The 17,600-nt window shown below is 46.3% G+C and overlaps 1 protein-coding gene across 2 annotated transcripts in view; it reads left to right on the top strand.

The window, feature by feature from the left end:
* Positions 1-17,600, top strand: part of EPC2 (enhancer of polycomb homolog 2) — a 662,055-nt gene that overhangs the window by 508,165 nt on the left and 136,290 nt on the right. The window lies entirely within an intron of this gene.

Below are 17,600 nucleotides of genomic sequence, written 5' to 3'. Positions count from 1 at the left end.
GCTGGTGAGTGTTCAGTGAGCCAAGTACTTGTCAGAAATCTGTGTGCAATCTGCAGTCACAGGGTTTAATCCTCTGTTGTCTAGAATTTGAGCATCATTGTCCTATTTAGACCAAAATTATAGGTTCTGTCATCACAATGTTGCAGGGGGAGCACTGATATATACCCCTCCAAGGCACTGGCCGACCTCCAATATAGGATATGGTTGTGACAACTGTGGAGAGAGGGATTTAGGGCACACAATCGTCTCACCTGGTCAGGAGTTGAAAAGGAAGAAATAGTAACGCACCAGACCTCTCACAACCTTTAGGTTGTCCTGTTCGTAATAATTTATGGTTGATTGCTTGCTGGCCCTGGCTTTCACTCGCATATCTGTAGTGTCCCAAGACGACTAGTAGAGGAACTGGGCAGTCTTCTGTCTTAGGCCATCCAAGTGCCACTGCTAGTTTGGTTGTAGTTTTAAAAAGATCAGAGATCCTTTCATTATAGCCCTTTTTTGGTTTGTGTTTCTGCTTATGTTCTGTGGTGTAAATACATTCTGGACAAGGCCAATTCTACTCATGCAGTGCCTCCTGCACCTGTGTAATTGTGATGCTTGCTTTCCTCTTCATGCTTGCACGCCTGTTACCAGCTAACCAAACACAATTTCAAAATGTAATTAACCTAGATGGTCCCATACCCTTCAAAGCTGGAAATATACCTACTTGGCTCAAAAACGAGTAGGTGGTCTCTGAATGTGTGATCAGGTTGGCGAGGACCACTTATACATTCAATCTGCTTGATTGAAGAGCTGTTCCGGGAGCAGAGCGTAACCTTTCATAGTCACGCCTGCTGGTAAAACTAGTTTCTTCTCTGAAGTTCTGCAAAACTGCACTGTCTTTTGGTAAATGTATTAATTTCCATATCTGGCCTGTCTGCAGTTGCCCAGTTCTTGACAGGAAGTATCTGCAGGTAAATGTAAGGGCAGTGTTATAGGCTCCCAGTTGTATGAGGTGTGGGGGCATGAGTAATGAGCTCTGGAAAATTGAAACTCTGCACCAGTTGCACTGATCCGATGGAGATTGTACAGGTGTATAACATCGTCAGGATTCTAGCAATAGAAAGCAGAAGTAATATACAAGACTGCATCTAAAACTGAATATTACGACAAACCTGTGTTAGGCAAGAATTGATGTAACCCTGGGGGAGACTACGCAACCCTTGTCCTCTTGGTATTAGGTAACCCACTGTTAGGTAAGATTTTCATAGAAATGGTAAAACTTCATGACCGGGGTCAACCCCAGAACCTTTTGCTTTACTAGTGGGATATTTTTCCTTAATGCCTCTGTGAGTGGGAACATTTTCCCACCCTCTTACTCTTTTTATGGCTGTCATTTTTTTGACTATACATAGTGTCTTTTTAAAGTTATCCTCGTTAGCAAGGTTTTGGAAATACGTGCATGTTGCTGGGATGCGCTAGGGGCTCCCCTTTTTCAACTTGCTTCTGGCTAACCTTGAGAGAACTACAGTTCCCAAGGGTAGAAAGGATCTTTGGATCCCTTTTACACTTTGTTAGGTGAAACCAGCACACCCCACCTTATGTGCAGTGCTGGGGAGATGCAATGTATCCCCTTTCACACTGAAACTGTAACAATTCTGCTACAGGGACCCGCTTAACTTCAATGGCTGGTGGCAGTGATACCTTGTAGTAATTGGTGCACCTTTACCGCGGGCTGTGTTCACAGCTGCATTAAAGGCACCTAAGGGTGCTCATTTAACCAAAATGGCACTTGTCTTCTCTTTTTGCCATTTTAGCGTTTCTTGTCCTTTCTTGTTCCTTACCCTGACATGCAGGGTGGGAAATTCCTTTGAGATTTTTATCTTCGGCGAGAGTCCCCTGGACTCCCCCACCCAGGTTCCAGTCTGTCTGTGGAGCAGGCAGCGAGGGAGGAGTCCAAAACTCTGCAGCCCTTTGTCTTACTCCTTGCCTGAATGAGGGACAAATCCCAGTGGGGGGGCTGGCTGTCCTGATTGGACAACCAGACCGTCCCTTGTTGTAAAATGCAGAGAGAATGCAGAAGTTGTGCTGTAGTTCCTGTTAAATACTGTGAACCTGGAAGCTGTAGTCCAGTTGACCACTGGAACCCAAACCGAAGAGGATGATGGAAAAGCGGCTGAAACGATTTCGAGCAACCAGAGACCCTGCTGTGTAACTGGAGCCTGCTGTAGCCCTTCCTTCCAATCGACCTGGGGACTCTGAAAACGACGACCCTGTCCCACAGCATGGTGAGACCTACTAGACTCAAGAGGACCTGCCTTTTGAGCATCACACGCATTGCTGCAATACCCCAATTCCCTGGGACCACTGAGCCACAGTCTTCCGAATTCCGAATCTCGCTGAACATTCGTGGGCATCCTGTTGGATCTTCAGAGACACGAATCAAGTCTGAAAAGTCCCCTCACCGGAGTTCGGAACCTTTGTAACGACGAGAGTCTGACCAGTGATGATCTGTTTTCTGTGCTCCTGACAAAGGCACCAAATCAACAGAGCCGCATGCAGCCGCGAGGAAAACCTTGCCTAGAGCCTTCCTCGTTGATCCCTGCTGCAAAATCCCTTCCAAGGTCCTGTTTACAGTCACCACGACAAGGAATCCACTGATTGGGTTTTTGGGTGCAGATCCTGAAGTCGTCCTGCTGCAAAATGGTCTTCTGTGCTGGCTTGGGTATTTACTTTAAATCTCTTGTGATTCCTGTGTAGTTTTGGGGTGTTTTCTGTGATTGGGAGCCCTCTCATCCAGTTCACCCAGGCCCACTGATGGAATCCTCCTAGGGTGTCTTCTGTGAAGCCCCTGTCCTCTCAACTAACTCTAAAGTAACCTACTCACCTGTTTGAACAGTCTTCCTTAGGAACACTGACTTTTGCTACTTAAGAACCTATACTGACACTGCCTATTGGACACTAGACCCTAGTGACCCCCTTCCTGCCACTGAGAACACTCATGCTCCAAGAATAAGGGAAATATTTTTAAAGGATTGAGCCTTTTGCCTAGAAAAGGGAATATGTGTTTAAAAGTTACTTATAAAAGAGTTGGTTGGTAACTATAACTCGGAGAGTGAACAGTTACAAAAGTAATTACCTTAGAAATGTTGTGCCATTGTGAAACGTATTTGTAACATCTTTCTTTCCTTAGAAACTGTTTTGCCATTCTAACAAAGTAGCTGTAAGGGTATATTGCTCACCTGTGATTTGGTTGTACCTCTTCCCAAAAGTAATGCTGTTGGTTTCACTTCACTATTCCTCTTAGGATAGACTTGCTGTTCGACTGTCCAGAACAAGTTTGCATTAGGTTTTACCTACCTAGAATAACCTTGAGTCATTTATAAAGAGTAACACTGGGGGTTGCTTGCCCTGTCGTGTTTTAAACAGACACAAAGTCAGTTTTAGGATTATACCTGCCCCAAGTTGCTGATAGCTCCTTGAAAAGTATATGGGTTTTACTTAGCGCGAGTTAGCTGTGTGCCATCCTCAAATAAGTTACAAGAGTTACTGCTCATCTCAATCTGTTTCACTGATCTCAAAAGCACCTGTTATTGAATATTACATCCTTAGGTTTTACTCACCTAGTATCTCTGTGTTATCACAAAGGTAGTTATAGGTTTTTACTATACCTGGAATAAGTCTTCCACTATTCACAAAACGTACATTGTCAAGTTGACTAATTGTGATTTCTTTCTGAGAATCCTGGTACAGCTGTTAGGGTCTACTACCCTGGTATTACTGAATGTAATCTGAAAGTAACAATTGGTTTTACTCCCCAAGAATAGGTGTCATATACTGAATGTGTTTTAAAAGGTTTCACTTACCTAGAGCTACTGTTTGGTGTTCCAAATAAGGTTATATGATTTGGTCTGTGTACCTGCAAGCACTGTTTCTTTTTTATAATATGTTTGACTATTGGGGAGAATTCTCATTTCTATGCAAATTCCATTCAACCTTAGAGACCCCAAGCACTTTTGCTGGACTTTAGGACTTTTAATTTTAATCCTGGAGTGAGAGACCTTTTTCTCTCTCTCTCTCTCTCTCTCTCATGTGTTTTGACCATATTTGGATTATGGGTTTCCTCTGTTTTTGAAGTCTGACAAACTCAGTGCGTATCTACTTTTTGTATGGTGACACACAGCACCTTCAGTGCAGTGTCGCAGAGAAATCCTTTAAGGTACCCATAAGTTTTAAATACCTTTTCTTGTGAGAACTACTGTTACCAAGAATAGTAAAGTGAAATTGACTTTACTTACTTTTCTCGTTGTAGGTCCAGCACCCAGCACACATCTCATGTGGTGTGCTGGGGGGAGTACGGGGGGTGGTTACTTAGTAGCCCCTTATCCTACATTCTCATGTAACAGTTTTTTTTGTTTTTTTTTACCCTCACTACTTTAAATGGCTGGTGGCAGTGGTTTAATTTTCCTACCATTTGCTTTTCTACTGCAGGCTCAATCCTCAGCTGCAGTATAGCACCCATGTGTGACATTTAGTCAAAATGGCCCGGTCCTTTTTTTTTTTTTTTTGTTTTTTTTGTTTGTTTTTTTTTTTTGCCATTTTCTGTTTGTGAGGTCGGTCTTGGGGTTTACTCTGCGCGTTGAGCCAGGTTTGAGCCCTTTGTTTGTTTTGCCTTTGGCGCGCTTCAGCCCTGAAGCCGGCCTCTGGCTCCAGTGTCTCTGGAAAGGCAGGATGTGAGGGAGGATACCGAAACTCCCCTGTCCTTTGTCTCTAGGAGTGCATGAATGCAACCAGTGCTGATTGGCTGGCTGTCCTTTCAGGACAGCCACCATGCTGTTTTGATTGATAGCCTAGGCTATGCATGAATGGGAGAAACCTTAAACGGCAAGGGTTTTGGGACTAGAGGCAGAGTCGACCACTATGAGAAACACCTGATGAAACCGTGGACCAAGCTTGCTGCATCCTCTTGGACCTTTGAATTGCCGAGTGAAGCCCTGCTGCTGTGCTGAAATTCCTTTTTCTAATTGACAAGAGAACCTCTGGAAGGGACGACTTCTTCCCTTTGGTTAGTGGGACCAACTAACCCTGAGACTAACTCCACTGGACCATTTTCCCCACTGGCTGTACTTCTTTGCTGCTGCCAGGGGTCGAGAAAGCCGTAGTCGAAGGCAACGTCTGAAATCTGGCCAGAAGCTTCAGGAGTCTCCTGAGGACCCTCCAGAAGCAGGACGACCAGAGCTCAAGCCCCCTCACCAGAGTGCAGGACCCAATGAGTGAAGGAAGCCCAACCGGTATCTGAGATCCATGGTGGTGCTGTTTGCCGAGCACTGAAACCGCAAAGTGCTGCTGAACCAAAAAGGGTCAGTAGCTGCCAACTTCCAAACTGCTGCCGCAGGAGCCCTCCAGACGTCCTCCCTCTTGTCCCACGAGCGAGGCTCGGGAAGTCAGGGTCTGCATTGCTGCAACAGGACAGAATCCAACTGGACCACTCTTCTTCAAACTAGAGGTACTGTTTAGGCTCGATGTACTTACCTCATTGTCTTTTTGGCTGTGCTCTTCTCAGTTGATATCTGCGTTGGCTGCTTTTGTGAGATGATTCAAGCTCTCCTGTCACAGGCTTAACAGCTTGTGGCCCTACAAGTGTTTTCTACAAACTCTCTAACTTTGTGCAATACTTTTCTATCCAAGAAGTGCCTCAGCTCCATAGACTGTGCTCCAATTGGCTTTGGCTGTCCTTGCGCCCTGCAGACTCTTCTAGCCCATTGACTTTGATATTTCTGTCCCTCATAGGTGGTAACTTGTTTAAGACTGTTATTGCTGGGAAAGGCTAGTCTGGATCTCACCTGGAAGATTTAATTGTCCTCACCTATACTGATAATCTGTTTAACCTTTTTTCTTTCTTTAACCTTTCCTTTCTGCAACCTCAGAATCTGCAAAGTATAACTAGTGCTATATAAATTCCATTACTGTCCTTGTGAGTAAAGTCACCTCCAGGTGTAGGAATTGTGTAAAGATCATATCCAAAGAGTATCCACTAACTTGTGCTGATCCTGAAAATATTTTAAAGTATATTTGATTGCTACACACATTGCCCCTTTTAAAGCATGCTTATTTAGAAATAGATGTTAAATACCTGTTTATAACAGAAACCTGGAGTAGAAGTGTTACTTGTAAATGCGAATTCCATTGCTACAGCTCTACAGCTCACATTTTCCCCTCTTGAGATAGGCCTGGCTTAAGTCACACTACCAACTTGTGTAGTACAGACCTATACCAAAAGGTGGGATACCTAATACCAAGCAGACAAGTGTTGTGTAATCTCAGTGTTACTACACCAATTCATACCCAACACTGACTTTGAACAGTACTTACCCCAAGACTTAATTTGGCCTAATTGTATTTAAAAGTAAATGTTTATTTTGTGTAATACTTCTGGTTGTCAGTGTTTCTATTGTGTTATAGATTCTTTGTACTGGCATACAGCCATCTCTCCCTCCTAAAATAAGCCTGGCTGCTCTGTCTATGCTACCATGACCTGAGGTGGTACAGCCTTATTCGAAGAGTGGAGTCTTGGACTGTCTCAGTTGAATGGTTCTGATTAAGTTTGGTAGAACATCAAAAAAACTGCTCTAACACAGGGGCTTTCAGGAGAGATGTGCCAGGCTTGCCAGACTGGTCTCCTAGCCAGCCCAGGTGCAAGCAGCACAAAGTCTCTCAAGGGGATTTTCCAGTTCCCGTCCCAGGCACCAGCCTCGGAGGGTAAAATGTTGTGAAGACGTCATCCAGATCCACAAGTCTCTGGTGGGGAGGGGGCGGGGGGCAGGCTTGCCCTGCACTGCAGGGCATGGCAGCCAAGTTTCGCTGACCCATGCCTCCTCTCTGTGGTCTTCTGCCAATCCCTCCATTTCCTCTTTCCTCCCCTCTCCTCCCTCAGATTTGGACAGTGTTGGGGAGAATTCTCCTTTCTGTGCTAATTCCCTTCTACTTTAGAGACCCCCAGCTCTTTTGCTGGACTTTGGGACTTTTGATTTTTCTATCCTGGAGTGAGGGACATTTTTCCGCTCTCTCTCATATTTCCATCTGATGTCGACTGTTTCTTTTTGGTTTTGGAGTCTGACAAACTCCATAGGCATCACCTTTTGTATTGTGACACACAGCACCCTAAGTGCAGTGTCACTGAGAAGTCCTTTGGATTCTCTTAAGGTTTAAATACCTTCTCTTGGATAAACTACTGTTTCCAAAAGTAGTAAAGTGAAATTTACTTTACTTACCTTTTTCTCTTTGTAGACCCAGCACACACCATCTTATGTGGAGTGCTGGGGGGGTCACTTAGTAACCCCTTGGTCTACTTTTGCATGTAACATTTTTGTTAACCTCACTACAATTAATGGCTGGTGGCAATTGTTAAATGTTCCTAATATTGTTGATTTTTACCGCGGACTGAATCCTCAGCTGCAGTATTGCACCCATGGGTGCCCATTTTGTTAAAATGACCCCAGTCTTCTTTTTTTGCAATTTCTTGCTTGTTGAGGTCCTTGGATTTTACTCTGCGCGCCAAACCAGGTTTGGTCCCTTTTTGTTCGTTTTGTCTTTGGCAGGGTTCACTGGTGAAGCCCACCTCTGGCTCCAGTGTGTCTGGCAGGGCAGGAAGCGAGGGAGGCTCCCGAACTCCCTTTGCCTAGTCTCCTTGGTTACAGGAATGCACCCAAAGGTCATTAGCTGACTGTCCCTGGAGGACAGCCACCCTGCTGTGAGTGACAGCTAGGCTGCAAATGAATGGGAGAAACCTGCATAAAAGGCGAGGTCTCTTGGAGAGCAGGCAGGGGTTGACCACTGGACGGAGGAACCGAAGAAGAAACTGGAGGAGAAGCTTGCTGTAGCCTTCTGGACCGTTTGTTTTGCCCGATTAAGCCCAGCTGCAGTGCTGAAGCTCCAGGTTTCGAATCGACTAGAGAAGCCCGGAACAGACAACTTATTCCCTTGGATTGCTGGGACCAACTGACCCAAAGACTAACCTGACTGGAACTCCTCCCCTGCTGGCTGTACTGCTTTGCTGCTGCTGGAATCGAGTGCCAGGGGACAGGAACACCAGGAAACTGCATCGCCTTTAGGCCAGACCCAAGCGCCAGGAAGATGCTAAGGGCTCCCTCAAAGCAGGGCGGCCTGAGCCAGCTCAACAGGGTGCTGGACCCCAGAAGCAAGGGGAGCCCACAAGGTGTCCAAGAACCGCATTGGTGCTATTTGCCGGTAACTGAAATCACGAAGTGCCGCTGACCTGGAGTAAGCTCATTGCTGCTGCCGACCTTCAAACCGCAGTGTAGGAGTCCCCAGACGTCCTCCCTCTTGTCCCCACGACTGAGGCCCGGGAACACAGGATCTGCAGGACTGCAACAGGAACAGAAGCCGGCAGACGCAAGGTATTGTTTAACAGGGTGACTTACCTCTTGTTGCTTGTAGCTTGCTTGTTCTCACTGGAGATGCATCAGCTGCCTTGTGTAGAGTTGCTTGCATCTTTGCTTTTCACAAGCCTCCCAGCTTGTGGCCCAACAGTGATTATATTCTACAAACTCTCTATATAACATTGTGCAAGACTTCTGTGCTATCTTCCAGAAGTGCCTCAGCTCCCCTAGACTTTGCTTAATTGACATTGGCTGTCCTGGCTCCCCGCCGACTCTTCGGACCCTTTGACTTTGTGTTTATCTGTCCCTCAAAAAGTCATACATAAGTTACTTGTATTGCTGGGAAAGGGTTAACCTATGCTTCATTGGGGGATTGTAAAGTACTTACCTGTTCAGAGGACTTGTTAATCTTTGTTTCCTTCCCTAACCTTTTACTTTTTCCATGACTCCAGTATTGCATTAAGTGTTAAAGTGATATATCCATTTCCACAGTGTCCTAGCTATTCAAGTCACCTCTAGGTGTAGGAAATGTGTGTGACAGCCCAAAACGTTACCTACTTATTTAACATAAACTGGAGGAGTGTATTTTTGAAGTGCATTTTATTGTTGCATATTGCCCTTTCTAAAGAAGGCTCATTTTAAAACTGTTAAATAATTAGTTTAACAAGAAAACTTGAGTATAAGTGTTATTTGATTACCGTCACTGTAAATCTCTGTTGCACATCTACAGTTCAAATTGGACCCTCTTGAGATAAGCCTGGCTCACTCTACTAACTTGTGTTGTACAGGCTTATACCTAATGTTGGGTTCCCGATTTCCAAGAGGACAAGGCTGGTCAAGTCTCCCACAGAGTTACTACATACAATCTTTCCTAACAGACGGCAACTCTATTGGTGGAAATTGGCACGCTCATCATGAGTCAGGTCGTGGAGGAGGCCCCAGCTTCGCAACGTGGCATGGGCTTCTATTCCCGAATATTCGCCATTCAGAAGAATACCAGGCTAGCATGAGAGTTGTTCTAGACCTTTCTTCCTTGAACCTTTCCCTACCCCTTCAAAGGTTCAAGATGGTTACTCCAGCGCTTATTGCAGAGACTCTGTGTTGGGGAGAATGGATGTTCTGTTACTTGGCATTTATATAGCGCCTTATATATCATTGGTATGAACGCCCTCGGGAACCGCAGTTCTAGTCAGAGTGTCCTATGGTGCGTGGGTGCACCGGATATGTGTGCAGCTGGTGTGGTTGTTGCATGATAGCTGGTTCTTAGTGGTGGGTGTGGTGCTGAGGAATCAGTTGGATGTGTTCAGTCTGGATAGTGGACACCCTGACTGAGTTCAGGCTGCATTAGGCCTGAGGAGAACGCCTAAGCTAGCCGGTATGTGCTCAGCTAGCTGTGTTTTATTATTGTGATGAGGTGTTCGTGGGTTCATGTTAGAATGAGCACAGCGAGGCCAAATTTTGTCATAGTATAGCTGTGTTCTAGTTGAATGATGGTGTATAGGAGAGAGTGAGTGTGACATGGTGGTTATCAGTAAAGCGCCTGCAACCAGGCACGAGAGCAGGACGGGGGGTGGGGGGAGCGTACAAAGCGGCATATGTATATAAAGCGACAGGATGGATAGGGGTAAACATGCGATACAGAGAACATGGGGGATACAGGTATGTAGAATGTATACATTTTTGACTTTTAGTCACAATCAACGAAGTTGGGAACACTTTATAAATTCAAACTATAACACAGTGCCGCTACCAGGCACGCTTTTCAAGTTCAGACTTTAACACAATGATGCTATTAGGCACGCTCAATGATGTAGGGAACACTTCCTACATTCAAATTGTAACACATTCTAGATGCGAGATTCAACACAGTGGGCTCTTACGGCACACTCAATGATATTTGGGCACGCTTTCTAGGTGAGAAACACAGTGAAGCAATTTGGGCGCACTATCAAGATGTGAAGCTCACCAAGTCAAACGATTTGGGCACACTCAATGCTCTTGGGCGCAATTTTTAAGTTCAAACTTTAGCACAGTGACACAATTAGGCACACTCAATTTTGTTGGGAGAACAGTCTAGCTGCATGGTTCAGTACAGTGATGCTATTAGTGTATGAGTAATCGTTTGACTTTAATATGTGGCTGTACAATGTAACACAGTGAAACCTTTTAGACTTTTAAGAGTGGTAGGGCTTTCTGGCGTGAAGTGATTGCTTCAGTCCCCACCCTTGCCACACTTACGTTTGGTTGGTGCTGGTTGACGGCAGGCTACTGGCTTCTAGCTTCTCCTGCAGATACGATCTGGAGCCGCCTCTATAGGAGCCGCCCTTTGTCTTGGGCCCTTCGTTGCAGGGCTGCACAGGCAGAGGGCTGCCCTGGGAAGGTCTGTAATGGCTGGGGTAGGAGGTCCTCAACGAATCTAGGTGGGCGGGGCGGGAGGACGGATCTGAAGGATGCTTACCTGCACATCCCCATTTGGGAGCTCATCATTCCTTCCTGAGGCTCAGGATCATGGGCTTTCATTTTCAGTACAAGGTCCTCCCCTTTGGCCTCAAATCATCCCAAGGGTTTTTTACAAGGTTAATGAACTCGGTAGCAGCCCTGCTCAGGGCGGAGGACCACCATCTCTTTCCATACCTGGGCGACTAGCTTATTCGAGCAGACTCTTCAGAGATAGTACATCACACGGCTTCAGCACTCATGCTATACGATCTGGGGTTCTCGATCAACCTCAATTAGTCGCACTTATTCCCCACTCAGTCCTTAACATTCCTGGGGCTGATTTGGGACACAAGGGCAGAGAGAAACTTCCCCTCGGCAGACAAGATCACAGTGATCAAGAAGGCCACAAGACTTTTTCTCAGCAGACTAGTGACCTCAGCATGGTGGTACCAGCACCTGCTCGAAATAATGGCAGCTTGTCTCCTGGCTTTGCCACACACAAGACTCAAAAAAAGGAGGCTGCAGCAGCTGCATTTCTCAGGCTCTTGGAATCAGGAGACTGGCTACCAGGCAGCCCTAGTCAGCACACCACAGCACCTACACCCGGATCTGGAGTGGTGGAGTGCAGAGACCAACCTGGTAGCAGGGTAGACCGTTCAGGCAGCCCTCTCTGGAGATCACCACTACCACAGACTTGTGCCTATAGGGATGTGGGCTACGTTGGACAACCAGTGGCCACGGCGTATTGTCACGGCAGGAACAGCTGGAACACATAAACTGGCTCATGATAATGGCCATCTGGCTGGCTCTCAAAGCATTCCTCTCCTTTATCAGCATCAGATTGGTCTGCATACAGACAGCTCCACCTGTATGTAATACATCAACAATCGTGGAGGTTCCAGGTCCCCTCCTCTCTGCAGGCGGTCCATCAACATTTTGAAGTGAGCACTGTCGAACAGCATTTATTTGTTCGTCTTCTGGGGGAATCCAACTTGGAAGCTGACAGGCTCAGCAGGCGGGGGATCGACAACTGCAAGTGGCAGTTGAACGAGGAGGTCCTTGGGGAGATCTTGGACAGGTGGGGTCATCCTCAGGTAGACCTGTTTGTGACCCTGAGCAACAGAGTCCATTTTGCTTCACGGCTGGGGCAATGCAGTATCGCTGGGGGATGCATTGTGGATTCCATGGAATGATGTGAATGCATACGATTTTCCCCGCACTCTGCTGATTCACACAGTCATCTGCAAGATCAGGGAGTCAGTGCCTTCGGTTAATCCTGATAGCCCCCCTGGTGGCTGGCAAGACCCTGGTTCTCAGAACTTCGACTGGCGGATCATCCCCCGGTACGCCTCCTGTTGGAACCAGCCCACTTACTATCCCAGCAGGGGGGCACAGTGGTTCAGCATGCTTCGCAGAAGTTGGCCCTGGTAGCTTGGTTCCTGAACAGATCACTCTGAAGCATCTGCACTTATGACAGGACAACCTTCTATCATACAAGGGGCAAGAAGCGACGCCACCAGGAGTCCATACAGTAGCAAGTGGATGAGGTTCTGTCACTGGGCCAAAGCCAACAAGATTGATCCTGACGTGCTCACTGGACGATGTCCTATCCTCCTCGGTGCATCTGGCCCACTGAGGTGTGAAGGTACACCGGCTGTACGTATCTGGCGGCCATAGGGGCATACAAGAACTCCGGTCTTCTCCTCCAGTTTGGTGCTTAAAAGGCATTTGGCAGGCCTGACCAGATTATATCCTCCTGTCAAACGACCACACCCGGTACAGGACCTTAACGTGTTTCTGGGCACAGGCACACAAACCCTTCGAGCCCATGGCATCAGCAGATATCTGACTGGTTACGATCAAGACTGCCCTACTGGTTGGACTGTGTTGGGCAAAGTGTGCATGCAGTACCCTCTGCGAACACTACAAATAACCATGACTACAGGTATAAGCAACCCAACCTTTGATATAAGCTTGTACTACACAGTTTTGGTAGCGTGTTGTGCAGCCAGGCTTATCTCAAGAGGGGAAATGTGAGCTGTAGTGAAGTTACGCAAAGATTCACAGTTATTCAAATAAACACTTAAACTCAAGGTTTCTTGCATAAACAATTAATAATGTATCAGTCAGTTATAAAGCCTTCTTCAGAAGGGAGCAATCAAACAGTAACACACAAATATATTTCAATACTGCACACTCTGCGTTTCTGTATCAGACAAGGCCCTTTTGGGATGGCCCACAGACACAACCTACACCCACACATGATTTCACTAACAAGGGTGCTGAGGGCATTAATACCTTAATGTTGGCATTCAGAATACTCTTTTAAAAAGTAAGTAAAAGGCAAGGGTTATTAGAACACAAGAATGTACAAATATTCATAAGCAGGGCAAATACTTTCAGATAGCACTTAAGAGTCATTCCATTCAATAGGCTAACCAAAGTCAATTCGCCAAAGTCTTGGTATAGGATGCAGCACTTCAGGTAAGTAAATGGAAAAGTCTTTGCACAAGTTCTTAGGAGTCTTTGGTAAAAAGGAGAATCAAATGTAGGGCCACAAGCTGATTAGACTTGTGAGTTGCGGAAGTTACAAGCACTTCCACAGTAAGAGGTAAGTTCTCTTAGGCTATTTTTACAGTACCTTAATAAAGAAGAAAAAGATGCAGCTGAAGACTTCTGTTCCTGTACAGCTCTGCAGATCTCACTGTTCCTGGGCCTTAGTCGTGGGGGCAAGAGGGAGGATGTCGGGGACTCCTGCACTATATTGCCACCGGCAATCTTTACTTTCAGTGGCTGTTTCGCTTTTCAGCTCCTTGCGGTACAGCAAATAGCAATAAGTGTGGTTGCTGGCTGTCAAGGTTGACTTTCCTTACATCTGAAGTCCCGCACTCAACTGAGGGGGAGTCAGGGGGGATCTTCCAAAAGCTTTAGGTCAGCTTACAAGCAACGCACACCATCTGGTGTCCCTCTCCCTGGCTGTACGGGTTCCTGCAGCAACTCTGAGGAAATTCAACCAGCTCAGAGATGGGTGTCCAGATGGCTTACTTGGGAGTTGATTGCACCCACCAACTCAAAGGGAGAAGTCGTCCTTGCAGGGCTTATCTGTCGATGCAAACTTGGCGATTCGGACCTGCAGCAGGGCTTCACCAGGCAAACCACTGGTACAGGATTTGCAGCAGCCGTCCTCTTCAAGCCCTCTTCGGTTCCTTCATCTAGCGGTCAACTCTGCCTTCCAAGCCAATAGACCTGTCTTTTATTCAGTTCTCTCCCATTCATTCCAGCCTAGCTGCTACTCACCCTGCAGGGTGGCTGTCCTTGCCGGACAGTCAGCCAGCCAATCGTCACAAGAGTGCATTTGGGTCTCCAAAGGGAGACTAAGCGCAGTGAGTTTCGGGCACCTCCTTCACTTCCTGCCTACCCCAGACACTATGGAGCCAGAGGTGGGTTTCACTCCTGAAGCCCGCCAAAGACGAATAAACAGAGACCAAACTTGGTTTGGTGCGCAGAGAAAAACTCGAGGGACCTTTCCACAAATAAATGGCGAAAAAAGACCAGGGACCATTTTAACAAAGGCGGCTCAGTGCCATTTTGAAAAACATGGCTCCCCCGATTTAACGTTACCGGAGCTGCGAACAGTTGTCAGTCGGGGTAAATCATGGTGGTTCATTGCAAAACCACTGCCACCAGCCATTCTGAGAGGCAAGGGTAACATAAGATGTTACATGAGCATTTAGACACGGATACTAAGTAACCCCTCCAGCACTCTATTGTAAGATGGGGTGTGCTGGGTCTAGCAAGTATGATGCCATGTAGAGTCAATTTCACTCTACTGCTCTGGGAAACAGTAGTTTATCCCAGAGAAGGTATTTAAACCTTGGGAAACCTGAAAGACTTCTGTATCACTGCACTAAAAGTGCTTTGTGACACAATTGTAAAAAATGATGCCTATGGAGTTGGTTAGACTCCATAACCAAAGGAAACACAAAAGTAAAACACATATCAAAAAACATGAGTGAGGAAAAGGGTCACATTCTCTCCAGGTAAAAAAATAGTCCTCTTAATCCAGCAAAGTTGTTGTGGGTCTCTGAGGTAGAGGGAATTGGCACATTTTTAAGAATTCTCCCTAACAGTGCTGGACCCCAGATGCGAGGAAAGTCCATAAGGTTTCCGAGAACCGCAGTGCTGCTATTCGCGCAAAGCTGAAACCGCGAAGTGCTGCTGATCTGAAGTTTGCCCATTGCTGCCGTCGACCTTCAAAGCGTAGTGCAAGATTCCCCAGACGTCCTCCCTCTTGTCCCCACGACTGAGGCCCAAGAACAACAGGATCTGCCATACTACAACTGGAACAGAAGCCAGCTGGAACCAATTTCTTCAGACCTAATTTACTGTAAACACTTACCTCTTGTCGTGTAGCCTTGCTAGCACTCAGTTGAGACTTGTCTTGGTTGCTCTTATGCAGAGTTTCTTACAGCTTTGCCCCTCACAAGCCTCCCAGCTTGTGGCCCAACAGTGATTTCATTTTGGTGCAAGACTTTTTACTTACCTACAAGAAGTGCTTCAGTTCATCTAGACGTTTGCAGAATTAACAATGGGTGGCCTGGCTCCCTGAAAGACTCTTCTAACCTCTGACTCTGTGCTTGAACTATCCCTCAACAAAATTCACACATTAAGGGTTAATTTACTTTGCATTGGGGGGTTCAAAATTACTTGCCTGCTTAAGAATATTTGTTAACCATTGTTTTATTCCCTCATCTTTTCCTTTTGACACCAACCTCTGATATATCTGCCAGTGATGTATCAATGTCCACAGTGTCCTAGTTATTTGTCACCCCAGGGTGTAGGAAGTGTCTGTGTGCCATCCCAAATGGGTATCTACTGATTTAAAGAAACAGAGTGTATTTTGAAGTGTATTTTTGTGTTCTATATTTGCTCTCTTCTAAAGAAGGTTTATTCAACTGACTGTTTAAACAATGATTTATTAATTTATCAAGAAACCTTGAGATTAAGTGTTTATTTGAATACCTGTAACTGTGATTCGAAGGGATTGTGTCCTCCCGACGTATTCCTTATCTTGATAGATCATCTCCAGCTTGCTGGCCTCCAATTTTTTTTTTTTCAGTAGAGGGCGCTGCGCGTCGATGTCCCTCGACAGCCTCCGTATCGGCGCCGACGTCCTCATGCGTATAAATAGACTTGCGCAGCGTCCGTTGCTCAGTTCCGTTTTTCCGCACTTCGTGGGCCTCGGAATCGCGTTGCTCAGTTCGTTAGTCAGAGAATATACTCTTCATTATTCCTCGAATAAACCAACTCTTACTCGATGGCTTCCTCACCCGAACCGACAACTCCACGGTCCGGCTTCAAAAAATTTCGAGACTGTGGAAAGAAAATGTCGTTGACGGATCCTCACAGGATCTGTTTGTGGTGCTTGGGATTGGAGCACCAATGTTCGAATGTTCGGAGTGCGAGGACTGCATGTACATGACGGCGAAAGCCTTGAAGGAGCGTAAGGGAAAGCTTGAGAGAGGTGAAACAGCTAAAACTCATTAGAAAGTTTCTGCGGCAGAGTCGAGACATTCGTCTCCTCGCCGACACAGGAAACATTCTCGGTCTAGGTCTCGAAGCAGTTCCCACCACTCTTCGAGATCCAAGCATTCAAGTAAGAGACGTCGAAGATCCCCTTCCTCGTCTTCTGTTTCTCCGAAAAGAGTCACCTGCCCCACAAAACATAGTTCTCAGGCTGAGTGGGAGGAATTCTGTAAAAGGATGCTTAGTGTCTTCGAGAAAGCTGCCTCGACCCCCTCGAAGACAGCTGAGGGTGATACCCTGGGTGAAAGAGCTGAATAATCTAAACGCTGCAAGTCGTTGCACCCGGCGAAAGAAACTACTCGAGAGCGTCACGAACCCTCGAGGAAAGGCACTGTGCCATCGACACCAGCGTCGAAGGTCCCTTCGACACATAAATCTGCATCATCGACGCATAGGTCGATCGAATCGACGCCGAAAAAGAGCAAACCCACGGCCGTCACTACCTCACAGCCAGTGGTCATACCCAGAGCCTCTAACATGACTTCGAGGTCATCAACAACCTCGAGTAGGATCCCGATCCTCTCGAGTTCTTCGAGGCCACTTCCAATCTTCTCGACGCCTTTTTCGGTGTTTTCGAAGCCTTTAACGTCTGCGTCAACATTTTCCCAACCGATTATGACAAATTTAGCCCCTTCTGCTCTGGAAATGGGATTTAAGCCATTTCCAAGATCTGATCATTTCAGACCTTTGTCTTCAATCTATGAGGAAGGGGAGGATTCAGATCAAGAAAAACCGTTTGGTTTGCATAGATCTGCAACACCAGAACCAGAGGAATTTACCTCTGAGGAAAATAGGTTGAAGGACCTTAGAGAATCCTTACATGAGGCAAGTTGGTTAGATACTTCCCCAGAAATAGAATTTGCCAAACCAGACCCAGGGGAACATGCTGAGACCCATTACAGAATTTTAATGGCAAGAATCATAGAATTCGTGGGTTGGTCTACACCTTCACCTGCATTCCAACAGGATGTCCTTACAGGTATCTTAGTCAAAGGCCCACAGGAGGATCCTGTGGTTCCATTTCACGCTGCATTACAAAGAAAAATATTGGCTAACTGGGAAACTCCTGAGGTTATCCCGGTGGTTAACAAGAAGTCATCAGCCAAATACAGGGTATCTACTACTGACCCTGAATTTTCGTCTAAACATCCAATTCCAGAGAGTCTGGTTGTCCAAGCAGCAACTGCATCAGGCAGTAGA

Source organism: Ambystoma mexicanum, chromosome 9 (assembly GCF_040938575.1).
Source record: "Ambystoma mexicanum isolate Mex_15411 chromosome 9, UKY_AmexF1_1, whole genome shotgun sequence".
Classification (NCBI taxonomy): Eukaryota; Metazoa; Chordata; class Amphibia; order Caudata; family Ambystomatidae; genus Ambystoma; species Ambystoma mexicanum.
The sequence above is the reverse complement of the archived record's forward strand: the minus strand, read 5'-3'. Positions and strand labels throughout refer to the sequence as shown.